The sequence below is a fragment of the Capsicum annuum genome, chromosome 10 (genome assembly GCF_002878395.1).
Source record: "Capsicum annuum cultivar UCD-10X-F1 chromosome 10, UCD10Xv1.1, whole genome shotgun sequence".
NCBI lineage: Eukaryota > Viridiplantae > Streptophyta > Magnoliopsida > Solanales > Solanaceae > Capsicum > Capsicum annuum.
In genome coordinates this window covers 75,707,331-75,714,964 of record NC_061120.1, presented here as the reverse complement: position 1 = coordinate 75,714,964, position 7,634 = coordinate 75,707,331, and positions in this window count along the sequence as shown.

Here is a 7,634-nt window from a genome sequence, read left to right as displayed (position 1 = left end):
TGCAGGACAAACATTCAGATTTCATTTTTTTTTTTTTTTAATTTTGTTAGAAAAAGTGTTGGTTTTAGTATAGAATTAAAATCTACAAATGTGTTGCTCTGCTGCTTTCCTCTTAAGCTTGAAAAGATAATAGTATATAAAAAAGATATTTTGATAAATAAATATTTTTTTATAAAAATTATATTAATATATATTATTTTTAATACATCAAATCAAATATTATGCATAAAAAAATATTTATATGACTAATATTAATATTATTAATACCCACATTAATAATATAAATATTACTAATACACCCTATTAATTAATATTCTTATAGCCTCGACCCCGAATTGATTACGAATTTACGATATATAACAAGAATTGATGGCGTGGCGCACGATGGAGGCTTCTCTTCTCCCGCAAGCAATCAATAAGAGAAAGAGAAAACCCGGGACTAGCTTGGGCCCACAGATTTTTGTCCTAATTTAGCGAACTAAACGGCACCGTTTGCTTTTAAATTTCCCCCAAATGTCCTTCACACTAATATTTCCTCTTTGCATCTTTATTTAATCAATATATTAAAAATACACTTTCCGTTTAAATTTGTCTGTCACTGTCTTTAAATTTATTTGTATTTTTATTTCTTTAATAAGTTAGCAAAAGATAATTTTTTTTTATATTTTATTCTTAAAATTAATTCTTTATTCTTTAAATTATTTTTCAATACATATTACTAAACATCAATTAATAGTGATAATATAATAAAGTTAATCTATCAATTGTTATTTTCTTAATATGTGTCAAATTAAAATGTGATAAGAAAATTTAAACAGTGTAAATATTTAATCATAATTATTTAATTTTAAAAATTAATAAATAATTTATTATTTTACATTTATTTTATTCTTATTATTAAATATTATTTATCATATAATCAATTTCTTAAAGTGTTAGATTTATGTTATTCTTACTATTAAATATTATTTATTATTTTATTCTTATTATTAAATATTATATATCAGATAATCAATTTTTAAAGTGTTAGATTTATGTTATTCTTACTATTAAATGCCATTTATTATAAGGTATTTATAAAGTATTATGGTAAGTTTAGAAAATTGAAGGAAAGGTGACTTTTAAGTCTTGAACGAAGGATTGGTGATATTGACCAACTTAAAGGGTCAAACATAATTAAGAAACTTGATTAGGTTAATTGTGGAATTGATTAATATTTTTCAAACTTTTTAATCTTTTCAAAAATACAAATCAACCCACACCCACAAAACTTTCATCTCTCTGCAAATCAATCTCTCTTCTTTCTTTCTCTCGATAGTTTCTCTCTCTAACTTCTCCCAACCAACAACTTTCCAAATTTTCCCCTTCAATCTTGTGCAACTTTAATCTCTGGCGACAAATATTTTTGAGTTCTTACCCGTTTCTTTTTTATTTTCAACCGTCAGTCGACGTGACAACATTCTCCGGCAACAAGAACTTCGAGTTCTTCATCGTTTCTTTTTATTTTCACAGGCAAAAAATTAAGACTTTTTAGTTATGACGAAAACGAGAAACTTGATTTGTTGGTGTTTGTTATTTTTTTTTATGTTTGTTATTTTTTAGTTGAATTTCTCATCTGGATGTATCTGCTACTGCTATTTTTTCAGTAATGGATAGAACATGTAATGTGAATTCAACAAATAAGTAATCAGTTGCAATATATATGACTAATTTATTGTGCAGATTAGTAATCTGTTGCAACATATATGACTAATCTGTTGCAACATATATGACTAATCTGTTGCCCAGACTAGTAATTTGTTGTAATATACATGACTAATCTATTGTGCATATTACTAATTTGTTGCAACATATATGACTAATCTGTTGCAACAGATGAGTAATCTATTGCAACATTCCGGCGACAATAACTTTGAGTTCTTCATAGTTTCTTTTCGATTTTTACAGGTAAAAAATTAAGGCTTTTTAGTTATGAAGAAAACGAGGAACTTGATTTGTTGGTGTTTGTTATTTTTTTATGTTTGTTATTTTTTAGTTGAATTTCTCATCTAGATATATCTGCTACTGCTATTTTTTCAGTAATGGATAGAACATGTAATGTGAATTCAACAAATAAGTAATCAGTTGCAATATATATGACTAATTTATTGTGCAGATTAGTAATCTGTTGTAACATATATGACTAATCTGTTAAAATATATATGAGTAATCTGTTGCGCAGATTAGTAATTTATTGCAACATATATGACTAGTCTGTTGTAACATATGTGACTAATCTGTTGCAACATATATGACTAATTTATTACAACAGATGAGTAATCTGTTGCAACATATATGACTAATATGTTGCAATAGATGAGTCATATGTTTCAACAACATGTGGGTAATCTGTTGCAATAGATGCGATATATATTGCAACAGATTACTCATTTGTTGGATTTTTATTACAGTGTTGTAACATGAATCCAACATATAGATCATCTGTTGCAACAGATTACTCACTTATTGCAACATATGACTCATATGTTGGATTCATGTTGCTGGTTCTATCCATTGTAATAGTAGCAAATACACCAAATAAGAAATTCAACAAAAAATCATAATTTTACTTACAAAATCACCTATGAAGTAATGTCCAAGTGATATACGGACAAAATTTGACCTAAAAAAATTCCAAAAATTTCAACAGGGGTACAACGAATAAGTAAAATAATATATCATATATCAAATGCAAAAGGATCAAGGGGACAAACGTTTGAGTTCTCCTAAAAACGTTTAAGTTCCCTAATATTTTAATTGTTTTCTAATAGTTGACTCATCTATTACAATAGATTTTCTATCTATTTGATAATTTTCAACAGATGAATCATCTGATGCAACATGTTAGTCATCTATTGATTCAAATTAAGCAATTATTAATAATAACTAAATTGATTTAGCTAAAATTAAAGACATTTCTAAGACAATGGGACAAACATTTGAGTTCTCCTAAAAATATTTGAGTTTCCTAGTATTTTAATTATTTTCTAACAGATGACCTATTTGTTGCAACAAATTAGTCATCTGTTGCAACAGATATTTATAACAAGTTAGTCATTTATTGATTCAAATGAAGCAATTATTAATAATAACTAAATTAATTTAATTAAAATTGAAGACAAGTCTTTAATACAAGACCTTAGACAAGAGGACAAATGTTTGAGTTCTCCTAAAAATATTTAAGTTTTAGTATTTTAAATTGCTTTTCAACATATATTTTGTCTATTTTATAATTTCAAACAGATGAGTCATATGTTGCAACAAATGTCTATATTTGTTTGATAATTTTTAATAGATGAGTTAGTTATTACAATAGATGTTTATATCTATATCTGTTTGATCTTTTTCAACAGATGTCTTTAACTGTTTGGTCTTTTCCAACAGATTACTCATCTATTGCAACACGTTAGTCATATATTGATTCACATTAAGTCATTATTAGTAATAACTAGATTGATTTAACTAAAATAAAATATGAATTAATAAGTTCAATTACAGTTTTAATTAATCTCATGGTAATTACACGATCAGCTAAGTATGTTCGTCTTGAGTAGTGTGATCAATTGACCAATTTTATTTGAAATAATTCAAAATAAACCATCATTAAAAATAACTATATTGATTTAACTAAAATTAAAGATGTATTAATAAGTTCAATTACGATTTTAATTAATCTCATGGTAAAAATGATGTATTGATAAATGATAATTTGTTATTATTTCTATTGAATAAATGTTGCTATTGATTTATTTTTCCAATAAATGAATAATTTATTGCAATAAATGAGCAAATTTTTGCAACAGATGAACTAGATGTTGCAAAAATGAATCAATTACTCCAACAGATGAGTCATATGTTGCAACAGAAGGGTCATCTGTTGTAACAGATGGACCATATGTTGCAACAAATAGATCATCTATTGGAAGAACTCAAGGTCATGACTTTTCGATCATTTAATTAAAAAATAATTCAAAAATAAATAATATGAAAAAGATATGATAAACACAATTTTGTATCTATTTAATTTAAATAACTAAAATACCAAAAATCTGAAAAGTTATGACTTTTCACCTTTTTTGTATTTAAATTTATTTTTTAATTTAAATAATCGAAAAGTCACCAAGTTTGATTTAATTAAGAGATATAATTATTAAAAAAAGGTAAACGATCGTGATTTTTTGTCTAACACACTGCACTACTCACTCATTCAATATTTTAAAAATAGGTCTCCTTAGCTCTATCTCTTGAATCTTGTCTTGCATAAAAACGCTATTATATCTTCAATCACTTTTCTTTCAAAAGTAAATTTATTGTTCGTCCGTTAAGGTAGTATATGTGGTTTAGTGTTTTACGTTATTTGTTCATGCATGTTCTAGATATGACTGATCTGATTAGGTACATGGCGATTCTACTTGACACCGTGTAGGAACTTGAAAGGCTGGTTCATGAACTCGAGTGAGAGTTGGGCGCTGCGAGAGCAAGGGTGCTTCATGGGATTCGAAGGCTGAGGGGTCTGCTGCCCAATGGATTTTCGATTGACAATAATAATAATAATAATTAGGTTATATATATTTTTTATCATATGTAGTTTATTTTATCGAATCTACCTAATGTTGTAAATATTTTTTATGTAATAAATGAGAAAATCTATATTTGATTGACTGACTTTATTCTTATTTTTTTTCATTCTGCCTATTTGTAAGATATTGTGAGGTGTAGGTTTTTTAGCATTCGGGAGTGGAAAGAATCAATTACAAGAAAGAATGTATTTGATTGAGAGCAAGGTCATACACTAAAATTAAATAACAATACAAGATTATTTACTAATACAGTAAAATTAAAGATAGATTGATAACAGATGACCCATCTGTTGCAACAGGTTATAATCTGTTGGAAATGACCAAGTAGATAAAGACATCTATTACAACAGATTGATCGTCTGTCGCAATAAATTAGTAATATGTTAAAAATGACCAAACAAATAAAGACATTTGTTGCAATAGATTAGTCATCTATTGCAACATGTTAGTAATCTGTTGGAAATGACATACAAATAAAGTCATATGTTGCAACAGATTGGTCATCTGTTGAAAATGACCAACAGATAAAGACATTTGTTACAATAGATGACCAATCTGTTGCAATATATGTGTATATCTGTTTGATAATTTTCAACAGATGACTCATCTGTTGCAACAGGTTAAATCTGTTGCAATAGGTAATACACTTAAACGATCATCTAATTACTATGAGATTAATTGAAATTGCAATTATTTAAATCAATTTAGCTATTACTAATAATGACTTAATTTGAATCATTTCAAATAAAATTAGTCAATTGATCACTCTACTCAGAATGAACACACTAAGATGATCGTGTAATTAATATGAGAATAATTGAAATCATAATTGAACTCATCAATTCATCTTTAATTTTAGTTAAATCAATGTAGTTATTACTGATAATGTCTTAACTTGAATTATTTCAAATAAAATTGGTCAATTAACACTTTACTCAAGACGAATATGCTTAGATGATCATATAATTACTATGAGATAAATTGAAATTGTAATTAAAATTATCAATTCATCTTTAGTTTTAGTTAAATCAATTTTGTTATTACTAATAATTGCTTAATATAATTATTTCAACTAAAATTGGTCAATTGATCATTCTACTTAAGACTAAACACTTAGTTGATCATGTAATTACTATAAAATTAATAGAAATTGTAAGTGAACTTACAAATTCATCTTTAATTTTAGTTAAATCAATATAGTTATTTCTAATTATGGCTTGGTTTGAATCATTTCAAATAAAATTGATCAATTGATCACTCTACTCAGGACGAACACACTTAGTTGATCATGTAATTACCATGAGATTAATTGAAACTGTAATTGAACTTATTAATTCATGTTTAATTCTACTTAAATTAATTTAGTTTTTGCTAATATAATGATTAATATGAATCAATAGATCACTAACATATTGCAAAAGATGAGTAATCTATTGAAAATGATCAAACAGATAAAGACATCTGTTGCAACAGATAAAGACATCTGTTGCAATAGATTAGTCATCTATTGCAACAGATTAGTAATTTGACGGAAATCACAAATAGACAAAGTCATATGTTCCAACAGATTGGTCATCTGTTGGAAAAGACCAACAGATAAAGACATTTGTTACAACAGATGACCAATTTGTTGTAACATATGTGTATATTTGTTTGATAATTTTCAACAGATGACTCATCTGTTGCAACAAGTTAAATTTGTTGCAATAGGTTATACACTTAAATGATCATGTAATTACTATGAGATTAATTGAAATTGTAATTATTAAATCAATTTAGCTATTACTAATAATGACTTAATTTGAATTATTTCAAATAAAATTAGTCAATTGATCACTCTACTCAGAACGAACACACTAAGATGATCGTGTAATTAATATGAGAATAATTGAAATCGTAATTGAATATCAATTCATATTTAATTTTAGTTAAATCAATGTAGTTATTACTAATAATGTCTTAATTTGAACCATTTCAAATAAAATTTGTCAATTAACACTTTACTCAAGACGAATATACTTAGATGATCATGTAATTACTATGAAATTAATTAAAATGGTAATTAAAATTATCAATTCATCTTTAATTTTAGTTAAATTAATAATTGCTTAATATAATTATTTCAACTAAAATTGGTCAATTGATCATTCTACTTAAGACTAAACACTTAGTTGATCATGTAATTACTATAAAATTAATTGAAATTATAAGTGAACTTATTATTTCATCTTTAATTTAGTTAAATCAATATAGTTATTTCTAATTATGGCTTGGTTTGAATCATTTCAAATAAAATTGGTCAATTGATCACTCTACTTAGGAATAGCACACTTAGTTGATCACGTAATTAACATGAGATTAATTGAAATGGTAATTGAACTTATTAATTCATGTTTTATTCTAATTAAATTAATTTAATTATTACTAATATAATGGCTCAATATGAATCAATAGATGACTAATATATTGCAAAAGATGAGTAATGTATTGAAAATAACCAAACAGATAAAGACATCTGTTGAAAATGACTAAACAAATAAAGACATCTATTGAAAATGACCAAACAAATATAGACACATATTGCAACAGATGACTAACCTATTACAATAAATGACTCATCTATTGAAAATTATCAAACAAATATAGACATCTGTTGCAACAGATGACTAAGTTATTGCAATATATGACTCATCAGTTAAAAATTATCAAACATATAGGATATATGTTGGAAAATAATTTAAAATACTAAAGCTCAGATGTTTTTAAGAGAACTCAAATGTTTGTCCCCTTATCTAAGGTCTTGTCTTTAATTTTAGTTAAATCAATTTAGTTATTACTAATAATTGCTTAATTTGAATCATTTCAAATAAAGTTTATCAATTGATCATTCTATTAAGGACGAATACATTAATTAAAATTGTAAGTGGACTTATCAATTCATCTTTAATTTAGTTAAAATCAATTTAGTTATTACTAATAATGACTTAATTTGAATCATTTCAAATAAAATTGGTC